The sequence below is a fragment of the Rhagoletis zephyria genome, unplaced genomic scaffold (genome assembly GCF_001687245.7).
Source record: "Rhagoletis zephyria isolate East Lansing unplaced genomic scaffold, Rhagoletis_zephyria_1.1 Rzeph_scaffold_01956, whole genome shotgun sequence".
NCBI classification, from domain to species: Eukaryota; Metazoa; Arthropoda; class Insecta; order Diptera; family Tephritidae; genus Rhagoletis; species Rhagoletis zephyria.
This window is the reverse complement of record NW_016159040.1, coordinates 71898-88863: the sequence shown is the minus strand read 5'-3', so window position 1 is coordinate 88863 and position 16966 is coordinate 71898. Positions and strand designations below refer to the sequence as shown.

Sequence of the window (16966 nt, the reverse complement as noted above, 5' to 3'; positions counted from 1 at the left end):
AGTCACTTTTAAAATTCTTGATGTTTCCAAACAATTTAATTTTTAAATTTACTCACAAACTCACACACACATTTTCATTTCCAATCTCAAGCAACAATAATTTCGAACAATTTCAATTTTTTATTTTCACTTTTATATGATTTTAAAATGTTGGCAAACTTCAAAAAAAAATCATGGCCGACAAATTGAGAGAACGGTTCTACCTTGCTATGTTTTTATCATGAGGACGAGCACACCTAAATTTAAGCATTCTAAAAATAGAATTATTAGCACAAACCAACAAAACCAACAACCACATGATCAAGTGAATTGCAGCGGAATAGCTGCGCTTGATTGTGTTGGCATAACAAAAATGAAAATAGTGGAAATAAGCAAACGATAATTTACAAGGCGTCTTAGCACGGTGCATAGGCAACTGGCTGAGTCAGTGGGATCGTCGGTTCGAATCCTACTGAAAGAAGTCTGATGAGGAAATGTGGTGATTTCCGAAATAGCTATCACTTCTACCATTTTTTCAAATTATTGTTGCTTTTCCACAATAAATTTTCATTAAAAAAATGGCCTCGAGCTCATTATAAAATTGTTGAATATAATTTTTATTTTTTTTTAAATACCACATTCAAACGAAGCAACTGAGAGGATCTTATATATAAAGCGAGAAACCGGCTTATAATTAAAAACACAGGGTCACAAAAAAAAGATGAAAGGTTCCTTTGACCAGACATAGTCTGTTATATGTTTTTGGGGTCGCTGAACACGAATCTGCAGTCCGTTTTGCTCCATCACGTCTGGAATTTAAGCGGCTACACCTAAAAATATATCTTAATCCCACATCGAGGTCGCAAACTTTTTTATAGATAAGAACTTTTATAGATAAGAATTGCTTTAACATCGAAGTTGTTCCTGACTTTAAGTATTTAGGGGTTATAATAGACCAAAGCCTAAGTTGGTCTTCGCATATTTCGGCTNAAAAAAAACAAGTACTATTTGTAATAAAAATTACATAAATAAATTCTAAATTTATTGCACTAATCTGCCAAAACAGTACAATTAATTATATTCTTTAACTAAAATATAATTATTCTAATACCTGGTCCTTTCGTACTAAGATATTATAATATATTAAAGATAGAAACCAACCTGGCTTACGCCGGTCTGAACTCAGATCATGTAAGAATTTAAAAGTCGAACAGACTCAATATTTAAGCGGCTACACCTAAAAATATATCTTAATCCAACATCGAGGTCGCAAACTTTTTTATCGATAAGAACTCTCCAAAAAAATTACGCTGTTATCCCTAAAGTAACTTAATCTTATAATCGTTATTAACGGATCAATAAATCATAAATTAATGATTTTTAATAATTAAAAGTTCATTAAATTTTAACATCACCCCAACAAAATAACTAATAGTATTAAAATAAAATATATCCCAAAAATTAAAATAATATTAAATATAAAGATTTATAGGGTCTTCTCGTATTTTAATTAAATTTTAGCTTTTTATCTAAAATATAAAATTCTATAATAATTTATATGAAACAGATTACAATTTCATACCAGCCTCCAATTAAAAGACTAATGATTATGCTACCTTTGCACAGTTAAAATACTGCGGCCATTCAAAATTATTCAGTGGGCAGGTCAGACTTTAAAAATAACTCAAAAATACATGTTTTTGTTAAACAGGCGAGTATATAAATTTGCCGAGTTCTTTATATAAACTTATCAAATAAAATTATATATATACAATATAAAAATATACTAATTTTATCATTATTAATTTTCATAAAAAATGTATGAAAAAATTTTTATAAAAACTTAAAATAATAGTAAATAATATAAATTATAAAATAATTTATAACACATTTATAAATGATTGAAAATTCTACTCATACATTTTATATTAAAATTACTAATTTTTAATAATTTCTTTTAAAGCTTATCCCCTAAAATATTCAAATTAATAATTTTANAAAATGTATGAAAAAATTTTTATAAAAACTTAAAATAATAGTAAATAATATAAATTATAAAATAATTTATAACACATTTATAAATGATTGAAAATTCTACTCATACATTTTATATTAAAATTACTAATTTTTAATAATTTCTTTTAAAGCTTATCCCCTAAAATATTCAAATTAATAATTTTATTATTTTAATAAATAAACAAAAAATTAAAATCTTGTAAATTAAATTTATTTCTAAAAAAACTAGATACCTTTATAAACGAATAACATTTCATTTCTAATTATTTATTTAAAATAATTTTGACACATTAACTTTAATAAATAATTAACTCTTATAAAATCGAGATTAAGAAAATAATTATTAATTATTTAATAAACCCTGATACACAAGGTACAATAAATAAAATTTTCTTTTAAAATAATAATTCTTCAAATTATTTCAGTTATCTTTCACAATACTTAATAAACTATCATTAATGTTATTTTTTCATTACAGATTACTAAAACATTAAATTATATAATTATTTTTAATAAATTATAAATAAAATAAATATAAATTAACAAATAAATATTAATCAATTTATATTGATTTGCACAAGAATCTTTTCAATGTAAATGAAATACTTTACTAATAAGCTTTAAATTGTCGTTCTAGATACACCTTCCGGTACATCTACTATGTTACGACTTATCTTATCTTAAGAATAAGCTTTAATTTATCTAAAATAAAAATTTATAAATTTAAAATTTCACCAAATAAATTTATAATTATTTTATTAACATTAAATTTAACTTACACTGAACTAATTTTATTTGTATTATTTGTATAACCGCGGCTGCTGGCACAAACTTAGCCAATACTATATGAAATTACAATTTACAAATTTCTTTGATTAATAAAACTAATTACTGAGACTATAAAAAATTTATTTATTATTTAAATAAATGAAAATCATGCAAAAACTTACATATAAAACAAATCAATAATAAAATTTTAAGCTAAAATAAAACTTTAATATTATATAAAATTTATTTAAACATAAAATTTAATAAATATTTATAATAATAAAATTTAAGTAACACTGTATATAAATTAATTTATATTTAAATGAAATCAATTAGTAATTCCTCCCTACAAATAAACAGACCCCCTATCATATTTATTTATACTAATAAAAACAAATAATAAAACTATCTTTTTTAAATAACAATTATTTTATTATTTATATTTATTAATAAATAAGTTATAATCTATAATATTATTTTATTTAAATAATAAAACTTTAGTAATATTGCATACAAATTTATTTATATTTAAATAAAATCAATTAGTAATTCCTCCCTACAAATAAACAGACCCCCTATCATATATATTTATACTAACAAAAACAAATAGTAAAACTATCTTTTTTAAATAAAAATTATTTTATTATTTACATTTACTAGTAAATAACTACTAATAAATTATAATCTATAATATTTTTTTTAATATCAAAAATTTAGTAATGGTATAAAAATTAATTTATATTTAAATAAAATCAATTAGTAATTAAACTAATTTTATAAATTTAATAAAATAATTTATTTTAATTTATTAAATTTATAAAATTTATTTTATTTTTTTAATTTTATTAAATTTAAAAAAATATTTATTCTAGTTTGTTAAATTTATATATATTTTTTAATTTTATTAAATTTAAAAAAAATATTTATTTTAATTTAATAAATTTATATTTTTTTCAATTTTATTAAATTTATAGGTTAATATTAATTGAAATTTTTTTTATTTATACAAATATTAAAATTTAAATTTTTAAATTGTCTATCTATATTTATATATATAAATATAAATATATTTATATTATATGTATATATATATATACATATAAATATTTATTTCTATATATATATAAATATAAATATTTAATTGTTTATCTATATAAATATCTTATATAAAATATTTATTTATATATATAAATATATTATAAATTAGTAAATATATAGAAATGAAGAGGGTTTTAAGTATATTTAATAATTAGTGCCTGCATGTATTTTTAATAAATATTGTTTTTATAAATACTAGATATACTGATAACGACATATTACTATATTTTTTATTGAGAAATAACTTTTATATATATTATATATATACATATAAATATTTAATTCATTAATATTTAATATATATATTCCTATTATAAATAGATTAATATATGTATATAAATATTTAATTAATTAATAGGTAATTTTATGAATGTAGAATTCGATTCTTATATAATCCCAACAAATGAATTAACTACAGATGGATTTCGATTATTCTTCTTCTTCTTCTTCTTCTTTTTTGGCGCCTAAGCGATTTTGGCCGAGTTCAGCAAAGCACGCCAGTCATTTCTCCTCTGTGCCAACTGACGCCAATTGGAAACGCCAAGTCCTTCTCCACCTGATCTTTCCATCGCAGTGGGGGCCTCCCTCTTCCTCTGCTACCACCAGCGGGTTCCGAGTTGAATACTTTCAGCGCGGGAGCGTCGGTGTCCATTCGAACGACATGGCCAAGCCAGCGGAGCCGCTGTATTTTAATTCGCTGCACTATGTCCATATCGTCGTAAAGCTCATACAGCTCATCGTTCCATCGTCTTCGGTACTCGCCGTCGCCAACGCGTAAAGGACCGTAAATCTTCCGCAAAATCTTTCTCTCAAACACCCCAAGAGCCGCCTCATCGGATGTTGTCATTGTCCATGCTTCTGCGCCATATACCAGCACGGGCATGATGAGTGACTTATAGAGCGCGGTTTTCGTACGTCGAGAGAGGACTTTACTCCTGAATTGCCTACTCAGTCCAAAGTAGCACTTGTTGGCAAAAGTGTGTCTACGTTGGATTTCAATGCTGACATCGAGTAATTTTACCTATAAATTCGAGTAATTTTACCTATAAATTCTCAAATTCGAATCTTAGTAACTGCAGCAGATGTAATCCACTCTTGAACAGTTCCTTCTTTAGATGTAAATGTTGATGGAGCTCCTGGTCGTTTAAACCAAACTAATTTTTTAATAAATCGACCAGGTTTATTTTATGGACAATGTTCTGAAATCTGTGGCGCTAATCACAGTTTTATACCAATTGTAATTGAAAATACAGTAGACGCTCACAAATTAGAACTCTTAGTAATTAGAATTTCCAGAAATTAGAATCAACTTTTTGAATACATTACACGCTCTGAAATTAGAATCGAAAATTCTAATTTCAGAGCGTATTTTGTTTTTTTGTTGCAAAATAGATATAAAAAGGGGAATCCCCAATTTATTCATGTTACGCTCGGTAGTCGTTGGATTTTCGTCGCTATCTGTACAGTTTTTGTTAGTTTTTGTTTGAAATTCGATTCGCGTGCACGTGTTTCGGCATTGTTTGCTTAAAAGTAAAAGTCGTTCGTTGAAATGACAAATAAACGTNATGACGACCCTGCACATGATCTCAATAGCGATGATGAGTCTTCAGGTAGCAGCGAATTTGATGACCGGGAGGTCTTACCAGTTGTCTCTACTTCTACAGCCATTGAAAGCGTCAATAATTTAATAAAATGGTGTACTTATAGTGAATCGTTTTCCGCAAAGCACACAAGCAATCTGCTAGCTCTTCGCAATGAGATTGTTATTGCAGAAACAAATAAAAGGAAGAAGCAAACAGCAATAACAGACTACATGCCTGCAAATTAGTTACGAAGTTTTTGATTAATTTTTGGCTGTTTTAATGTATATTTATCGATCTCTTATGTATTTTTGATAAAAAAAAATATATTTACTGTAATTGGAGTTTTTGTTTTTTGGACCTTTTTTTGACTTAGCGCATAAATACATATATGTATATTGGATTGTTACCTTATGTTTTCTCGTTTTTATGAATAAAATTTAGTAAGACAAAATTTCATTGTAGTTTTTCAATGCAAATTGACTTAAATTTTAAGGTTTTATTGAAATAAAAAAACGTCCAGGAATTAGAATTTTTCAGAAATTAGAATCACCCTAAAAACAAAGTGGTTCTAATTTGTGAGCGTCTACTGTATTCCTATTAATCTCTTTATTAAATGAATAGAGTAAATTAATCATTAGATTACTGAAAGCAAGTATTGGTCTCTTAAACCACTTAATAGTAAATTAGCACTTACTTCTAATGAAAAAATTAGTTAAAATATAACATTAGTATGTCAAACTAAAATTATTAAAATATCTAATATTTTTTAATCCCACAAATAGCCCCTATTGGTTGATTAGGCTTATTTATTATTTTTTCAATTACTTTTATTTTATTTAGAGTAATAAATTATTACTCAATAATTCCTAAATCCCCTAAATCTCAGATTTCACCAAAAATCAACTAAATCATTAAGAAGAAGAATTTTTAATTTATCATTAAATTGAATAAGAACATTTTTAGGAATATTAATAATTCCATCAGTATATCGACTTAAACCCTCACGTTATCATGTATTCTGAAATTCAATTTTATTAGCACTACATAAAGAATTCAAAACATTGCTAGGACCATCAAGTCATTCAGGATCAACTTTTATCATTATTTTCATTAATTTTATAGGATTATTCCTTCAAATTTTTACAAGAACAAGTCATTTAACATTAACTTTAACTTTAGCATTACCTTTATGATTATGTTTTATAATTTATGGATGAATAAATAATACCCAACATATATCTGCTCATTTAGTTCCACAAGGAACTCCTGCAATTTTAATACCTTTTATAGTTTGTATTGAAACAATTAGTAACGTAATTCGTCCAGCTAATATAATTGCAGGTCATTTATTACTAACATTATTAGGAAATACAAGTCCTTCACTTTCATATGTAATTGTGTCTTTACTTTTAATTGGTCAAATTGCTTTATTAATTCTTGAGTCAGCAGTAGCAATTATCCAATCATATGTATTTGCAGTATTAAGAACACTATACTCTAGATAAGTTAATTAATGCCAACACACGCTAATCACCCCTTCCACTTAGTAGATTATAGTCCATGACCTTTAACAGGAGCTATTGGTGCTATAACTTCAGTTTCAGGTTTAGTAAAATGATTCCATCAATATGATATTTCATTATTTGTATAAGGAAATATTATTACTATCTTAACTGTTTATCAATGATGACGGGATGTATCACGTGAAGGTACATTTCAAGGATTACATACTATCTCTGTTACTCTAGGTCTCCGATGAGGAATAATTTTATTTATTTTATGTGAAGTATTATTTTTTATCTTTTTCTTTGAGCTTTTTTCCACAGAAGATTATCACCTGCTATTGAACTAGGAACATCATGACCACCTATAGGAATTAAACCATTTATCCATTTCAAATCCCTTTACTAAATACAGCAATTCTTTTAGCTTCAGGAATAACTGTTACATGAGCACATCATAGTTTAATAGAAGGAAATCATTCACAAGCTGCACAAGGATTACTTTTTACAGTACTATTAGGTATCTACTTTACTATTTTACAAGCACATGAATATATTGAAGCTCCTTTTACAATTGCAGTTTCAGTTTTGGGTCTACTTTTTTTTATAGCAACACTTTCATGGAATCCATGTATTAATTAAAACTAGCTTTTTATTAGTATGTTTAATTCGACATTTAAATAATCATTTCTCAAAAATTCATCATTTTGGATCTGAAGCAGCTGCATGATATTTACATTTTGTTGAACTTGTTTGATTATTCCTTTATATTTCAATTTATTGATGAGGAGGCTAATTAATTAATTATTTATAAAGTATATAAGTATATTTGACTTCCAATCATAAGGTCTACTAATCTAGTGGTATAAATAATTTTTCCAATTACTATTATAACTTAAATTTTAATTATTATTTCTAGAGTAGTAATAATATTAGCATCAATTCTATACAAAAAAAAATTAACAGATCGAGAAAAATGCTCACCTTTTAAATGTGGATTTGACCCAAAATCTTCATCACATCTTCCTTTTTCTTTACGATTTTTTTTAATTACAATTATTTTTTTTAATTTTTGATGTAGAAATTGCTTTAATTTTACCAATAATTTTAATTATCAAAATTTCAGATATTTTTTTATGGACAATCACTTAAATTATTTTTATTATTGTTTTAATTATTGGGTTATATCATGAATGAAATCAAGGAATAATAAATTGATCAAATTAGGGTCGTAGTTAATTATAACATTTGATTTGCATTTAAAAAGTATTGAAATTTCAATCTACCTTAACTAATTGAACATGAAGCGATTTATTGCAATTAGTTTCGACCCAATTTTAGGTAATTTAATACCCTTATTTTCAATTAATATTAATCTATTAATTGAAGCCAAAAAGAGGCTATCAGTGTTAATGATAGAATTGAGATTTATACTCCAATTAAGGAAATATGATGTTAAAGAAAAAGCTGCTAGCTTTTATCTTTTAATGATTAAATTCCATTTATACTTCTATTTATAAAGTTTAATAAAAACATTACATTTTCATTGTAAAATCAAAATATTTTTTTTTTTATAAATTACAAAAATTAATTCACTAAATTCAAGAACTATCTAATTACCCTAACATCTTTAATGTTATGCTCTAAATTTAAGCCACTTGAATAAAACAATAAAAAAATCTAAATAAAAAAGTGATTCATAAAACAAATAATAGAAGATAAATGTTTAAATTATTATTATGAAAAAAAAATTTCAATTAGAAAATTCAATTAATCTATTATATAAATTTTGACCACCTAAAAATTCTGATCAACCGTGAGCAAATGATTTATAAACTAATCTTCCTAAATTTAATGGAAAATTAATAATTCCATAAGTAGAAATGTAAGGTATAAATCATATAGAACCAAGAAAATACTTACTAAATACCTACACAAGTTTACAAAAAAAAAAAAGCTTATGCATATTAAACGAAACCTATATATATCCCTATTTTATTCGACACGCTGAATGCGAATCCGAAGTCCGTTAGTCTCCACCACGTCAGGTTCGTGGTCAGTTGAAGGTCAAGTAGGGAAAAATTCATTGAATAAACCTGAAAGTTCATATACATAAGGTTTTACATTCGCTGAACAGGAATCCCAGGTCCGTTAACCTCCATAATGTTAGCTTCGAGGTCATTTGAAGGTCAAATAGGACATAAAATTTATTCTATAAAAATTAAANCTTCAATGTTATACTCTAAGTTTAAGCTACTTGAATAAAATAATAAAAAAAATCTAAATAAAAAAGTAATTCATAAAACAAATAATAGCAAATAAATTTTTAAGTTATTATTATGAAAAAAAAAATTTCAATTAGAAAATTTAATTAACCTATTGTATAAATTTTGACCACCTAAAAATTCTGATCAACCCTGATCAAATGATTTATAAACTAGTCCCCCTAAATTTAATGGAAAGTTAATAATTCCATACAGGGATATATAGGTTTGGTTTAATATGCATACACTTTTTTTTTGTATACCTGTGTTATTAAATGATTTATTTAAATGAAATAAAGAAACATGAGAAATTATATAACCTATAAATCCTCCAATAACACAAAATAGTAGTAGGAAACATCAAACATCTAAGAATTCTCCCCCCAATAATTCTCATAATTAATAAACCTCTTAGTCCACGAAGTATACTCATACATTCAACCCTCATCTCTTAATATATTCAAAGAACCACAATTTAATTCTCCTGTTATTGAATAATAAATTAATCGAGAAGAATAACAAACTGTTAATCCAGAAGAAAAAAATATAAGAAGAAAGAAAAAAGATTTATATAACTTAATGAAACAATTTCTAAAATTATATCTTTAGAATAAAATCCAGCTAAAAAAGGTATTCCACATAAAGCTAAATTAGCAACATTAAAACAAGAAGTACTTAAAGGTATATAAACCCCTAATCCCCCTATTAAACGAATATCTTGTGAATTTTGTATATTATGAATAATAGCCCCCGCACATATAAATAATAATGCCTTAAATAATGCATGAGTTAAAAGATGAAAAAAGCTACTTTATAAAATTCTATTGATAAAATTCTCATTATTAATTCCTAACTGACTTAATGTAGAAAGAGCAATAATTTTTTTTAAATCAAATTCAAAATTAGCCCCTAATCCAGCCATAAATATTGTTAATCCAGATAATAATAACAATAACTGACCTAAAAAAGAATTATTTAATAAAATATTAAAACGAATTAATAAATAAACACCAGCAGTTACAAGAGTTGAAGAATGAACTAAAGCAGAAACAGGAGTTGGAGCAGCTATGGCAGCCGGTAATCAAGAAGAAAAAGGAATTTGAGCTCTCTTTGTTATAGCAGCTAATACTATTAATCCACCAATTACTTCTATTTCAATTCTATTTTTCATTGATTCTAAATAAAAAATATAATTTCAACTTCCATAATTTAATATTCAAGCAATCGCAAGTAAAAAGCAACATCAGCAACAATAAGAAACTAATCCTAATCCATCTCAACCTAATAAAATTTTAATTATATTTGGACTAATAATTAATAATATTATAGATAATACAAATATAAGAACTAATATAAAAAACCATTAATATTAACATCACCACATATATATTCTTTTCTATAATAAATTACTAAAGAAGCAATTAATAAAACAAAAGATATAAATAATAAACTTATTCAATCAAATAAAATAGTTATAACAATTCCAGAAGAATTTAATGAAATAACTTCTCATTCCAAAAAAATACAATAATCTCTTAATAAAAATCTCAAACTAAAAATAACTAATTAATTCTAATTCTAAATAAAATTAAGAATCTAATTCTACAAATTGATAAATATTTTTTCACAATTTAAAATGACATAAATCATATCATTGACACCACACATCAATATTTAAAAAAAACGATTTAAAGCCAAAATATACAAATTTCACTTTTTAATAAATTTAAAAGAGATCAATGAAGTATTAAACTAAATAAAATAAAATATAAATAAATTTATACTAGCAAATCTTAAAATTTAAAATTATAATAAAATTCAAATATTTAATAAAAATAAATTTTTATAATTATCAAATTTATTAACAGATTCACTAGCAGTAATTATAAGGGTACAAATTCAAAATCTTAATAAAATTAATCCATAAGAAATTGTATCAAATCCTAAAAAATAAGAAATATTTACAAAATAATTAGTACACAAATTTATTGTAATGAATAAAAACGTAACCAAAAATATTAAATTTTAGACCATTCAAAATGAACTATTAATAAAACAAATTGGACTAATAAAAATTATTATAAAAATTAATTTTAACATTGTAAAATATTAAATGATTGAAAATAATCATTTCCATGAGTACGGATTATTGAAACAAGAATTGAAAGACCCAATGCACCTTCACAAACTCTAAAAGTTAAAAATATTATACTAAAAAATCTTCTAAAATTTATTAAATTTAAATAAATAAATAACAAAAAAAATTAATTTAATACAATATATTCTAATCTTAAAAGTATTGATAATAAATGCTTTCGATTACAAACCAATACAAAAATTCCAATTAAAAATAAAAACAAGGTAATCCTAAATAAAATACTGTTAACATTAGTTTTAATAGTTTAATAAAAACATTGGTCTTGTAAATCAAAAATTAGATTTAATCTTTTAAAATTTCCNATGGTAATCCTCAATAAAATATTATTAACATTAGTTTTAATAGTTTAATAAAAACATTGGTCTTGTAAATCAAAAATAAGATTTAATCTTTTAAAATTTCAAGAGAAAAGTAATTACTTTTTCATTAATCCCCAAAATTAATATTTTATATAAACTACCTCCTGACATTATACAATTAATTTTATATAGATCAACTTTAATTTCAAGATTTATTTTTATACAAATAAATCACCCTTTAGCTATAGGACTAATACTATTAATTCAAACTTTACAAATTTGTTTCATAACAGGATTAATAGCTAAAAGATTCTGATTTTCTAATATTTTATTTTTAATTTTTCTTGGAGAAATATTTGTTTTATTTATTTATGTTACATCCCTAGCTTCAAATGAAATATTCTCATTTTCAATAAAATTGACAACTATTTGTATAATAATTTTTATTTTATTTATATTTTAAGATTAATATTAGATAAATCATTACTTTCAATTTATATGGAAAATAATGAAATAACAACTATAAATAATACTAACTTATATGTAGAAGAAAATTCATTAAATCTTAATAAATTATACAATTTTCCAACAAATTTAATAACAATTTTATTAATAAATTATTTATTAATTACATTAATTGCAGTAGTAAAAATTACAAAATTATTTTACGGACCTTTACGATTAATAAACTAATGAATAAACCTTTACGAACCCAACACCCTTTATTTAAAATTGCTAACAATGCATTAGTAGATTTACCTGCACCAATTAATATCTCAGCTTGATGAAATTTTGGTTCACTTCTTGGGTTATGTTTAATAATTCAAATTTTAACAGGATTATTTTTAGCTATACATTATACAGCACATATTTATTTAGCATTTAATAGTGTTAACCATATCTGTGGAGATGTAAATTACGGTTGATTATTACGAACTTTACATGCCAACGGTGCATCCTTCTGCTTTATTTGTATTTATTTACATGTAGGACGAGGTATTTACTATGGATCAGATTTATTTACTCCAATAGTAGGAGTACTAATTTTATTCTTTGTTATAGCAACAGCTTTCATAGGATATGTATTACCATGAGGACAAATGTCTTTTTGAGGAGCAACAGTTATTACAAATTTATTATCAGCAATTCCTTATCTAGGGACTACTTTAGTTCAATGAATTTGAGGAGGATTCGCAGTTGATAATGCAACATTAACACGTTAATTTCATTTTATTTTACCCTGTATTGTATTAGCTATAACTTTAATTCATTTATTATTCCTTCATCAAACAGGTTCAAATAATCCAATTGGACTAAACTCTAATATTCACAAAATTCCATTTAATCCTTATTTTTCTCATAAGGCATTGTAGGATTTATTGTAATAATTATAAGTTTAATTATTTTAACATTAACTAACCCATATTTATTAGGTGACCCAGATAATTTCATTCCAGCTAATCCATTAGTTACCCCAGTTAATATTCAAGCAGGATGGTATTTCTTATTTGCTTATGCAATTCTTCGTTCAATTCCTAATAAATTAGGAGGACTAATTGCATTAGTTTTATCAATTGCAATTTTAGCAATTCTTCCATTTTATCATTTAAGTAAATTCGGAGGTATTAAATTTTATCCTGTTAATAAAATTTTATTTTGAACTATAGTAGTAACAGTTATTCTATACACTTTTAAGTTAATTTTCCGCGATTTCTGTTTTCTGGTTTTCGAAAGAGATGGTGATTTTTAGGGATTTAATATTTCGAAAACCGAAAAAATTAACTGAACTTGTATTTTTATTATGTAACTCATTTTGGTGGAACGAACGGTGTTAAGTACATATCAGTGGTAAACTCTTTTAGGCCGTAAAGTGTAAAAAACAACAGTAAGTGAATATACATTGCATATTTTTAGGACAATGTTTTCATTCGCAGTTAACCTTTCAGGAGCTGGAAAAGAAATTAAAAAAAAAAAATCAAAATTTCTTCATTCCTGTGCGCTAATCTGCCTCAAAAATCTTTGAGGAAGTTATATACTGGCTGCATTCCAAAACGTCAAAATACAAAGCATCAGTATCTTTTATTTCTAAACTTCAGTATATTGTAATTCCAAATGTGCGCAACCAAGGTTAGATTCTAGTTTTCAACTAGAATGCGCAAATTAGACCTTTTCTCCAAGTGCTGTTTAGAAATAAAAGACACTGATGCTTTGTATTTTGACGTTTTGGAATTCACCCACTGTTACACCAGCAAACATAGTTGACCGCGAAAATAAGTTTACGTGTCATTCTTCGCCGTCAACTATGTTAAGAGTTATTCATCGCTGAAGTTTTTTAATGCATCTTTTTTCGCGGTCAAATTTTGAGCTCGCGCCTATATTCGTGCCTAGTGACGATATGTGTGGTGCATTATGTCTCTTTATATAGTTATAGGGACACACGTTCTAAAAAACTTGATTTCGAAAGTCACTAAGAAGAGGCAGATAAAGCCTTTGAGGCTCATGAAAGAGAGGAAAGTTCAGACTTCGATTGTGACATTTCGCAGACATAACTCAAAAAATATGTGAAAACCAAATAGTTATAAGTCATACATTTATTTAAAAATATTTTTTACATTTAAACTGCTGTGTGAAGCATATATGTAATACTTCTATATTGGCAGTAACAGCTAGTACCGTCCGAAAACATTACAGTACAGGTATCTATATATAAATACGCCACAAGAAAATTTTGCAAGTGGTAGATTTTGGAAAAGGGGGCGTGGTACCTCCCATACAAACTGAAATTCTCATATCGCTTTTCTCAGAAACCGCTTATGCTAACATCCTGAAATTTGATACAGCCACATATGCCATCAATACAGTACTTACGGGGAAAAGTGGTGAATAATGAAAAAGGGGCGTGGCACCGCCCATACAAACGGAAATTCTCATATCACTTATCTCTGGAACCGTTTATGCTAACGTCCTGAAATTTGGCACAGCCAAATATGCTATCAATACCGTACTCACGGCGAAAAGTGGTAGATTTTGGAAAAGGAGGCGTGGCACCGCCCCATATAAACTGAAATCTCATATCGCTTATCTCTGAAACTGCTAATGCTAACGTCCTGAAATTCGACACAGCCACATATGCTATCAATACCGTACTTCCGGCGAAAAGTGGCACATTTTGAAAAAGGGGGCGTGGCACCTCTCATACAAACTGAAATTCTGATATCGCTTTTCTCTGGAACCGCTTATGCCAACGTCCTAAAATTTTACACAGCTACATATGCTACCAATACTGTACTTACGGCGAAAATTGGTGGATTTTGAAAAAGGGGGCATGGCACCTCCCATGCAAACTGACATTCCCATATTGTTTTCCTCCGGAACCGCTTATGCTAACGCCTTGAAATTTGACACAGCTGTTCACGCTATCAATATCGTGCTTAAGGAGAAAAGCCGTAGATAGATATTGAAAAACGGGGCGAGGCAACACCCATACAAGCTAAACTTCGCATTTTTCTTATCTGTGTAACCGCTTATGCTAACGTTCTGAAATTTGACACAGCTGCATGTGTTATCAATACCGAACTTATGGTGAAAAGTGGTGTATATTCGAAAGGGGGATTAGGCACCTCGTATACATAATGCAATTTCCATATCGCTTATATCTGAAACAACTTATGATAGACAAGGTAATGGAATTTGATACACCTACATCTATATACATTTAAAATGGTAAGAATTATTCAATTGGGAACCATTTCCAGATTTCTAAATCGCATTTAATGATTGTTATTTTGTGTAATGATTTTTGAAAGGATCAGTGTGTTTGCCTTGCGTTAGGTGGGTGGCGCAGGGATTGAGAGTAGAGATGGGCATGAGACTAAATATTAAGCCCCCATCGCGTCCACCACGAAATTCAATTTTTAACTTCCGAACCCGCTCATATCAACGTTTTTCAGAATTTTACCGCGGGCCCGTGGGCCACAAAATATATCTTTAAAAAAGTTCGCTTGTCTTTCAAATTAATTTTAAATAAAAAAATAAAAAATATTAAAGATCTGGCATCCTCGAATTATTTTGGTTTGCTTTTCTGTTCGTTTTCGTCTCAATAAAATATAAAAAGTGCATATTTTATAAAAATTTTTAAGGAAGATTTTCTGGATTGCGCTTTTATCGGGAGTATCGGGAAAGGATTTTGATCCCGTTCCGTCCGTTAAATTTTTACAGACCTTTCCGATACCGCCCATCTTGAATCAGTATCGTGAGTCCCGATATTCCGTGTCCCTCTCTAATTGAGAGCTATCCTTAAAATGTATGGTCAGATTTGCTTCATATTTAGAACACATAATTGCAACATAAAATTTGGTGCAATTCGGTAGCCTAATCATGTGATGCCAATCTTGACAGAAACACATGTAAAATCGCCGTTAGAGAAGGAAATATTATATTTTGTTTTACATCTTCGAGGTACTAAGCATCCACCGATTTTAATGAAAAGAATGAGGAGTTTATGCAGATGTTGGCAATTTAGTTTTAACATTCCAAGGGGCTCTCAGACTAATATAATCAAAAAAGAGTATTTACAGTCTGGATTGGTATTTGTTAAACATAATAGTCATTGAGGAACCATTAAGCATCTCATTTATACATACATATGCATATTTTTTGTAAATGAGAATTGAGGTTCCTTTCTCGGTACAATTTCGAAAACTACTAAATAAATTCGCTATAAATTTTGGTGGTGGATTTCAAAATCGTCTTTAGTGTAAAGGAGTCAATATTGGTGATACGCAAAATTTAAAAGTGTATGAAATAATGTCGAATTTCGACAACGGGACGATAGTAGTATAAATAAACACCCTGCAGTCAAATGTTCTACTTGAAAACTACCTCACAACTAGTATGAACCGCATGCCCAACGGAGGAGTGAAATAACACAAATGGCAATAACGCAAATTTGTGTTATTTCCCAATTGAATGTGAAATAACACAAATTTGCTTTATTTCATTTCTCGTTGAGCAATTAGACCAACTTTTAAACTTAACAATTGAGTAATAAAGCAAAATAGTGCACATATGTATGTAGGTAGTCACCCAGTTACATCCCTGCAGTACGGGGGAGTGACTACAGGACTGCTGAATCGGTAGCTACCTAATAAACACCGTCAATTACCGACCGACTACTTGCAGTGTATTCCATCGATTACTTTTACAAGGCAATGTCCTAGGCGGTAGTCACCATCGGCTCTCTCTGCACTACCGGGAGTTACTAAAGTAGTCACTTGCGTGATTTATGGGCGCCCTCTGT

At 26.9% G+C, this 16966-nt stretch overlaps 1 pseudogene; it reads left to right on the top strand.

The window, feature by feature from the left end:
- The window catches only part of LOC108365687 (ATP synthase subunit a-like), a 12824-nt pseudogene extending 5389 nt beyond the window's left edge, over nt 1-7435 (top strand).
- Nucleotides 7436-16966: the final 9531 nt, after the last annotated feature.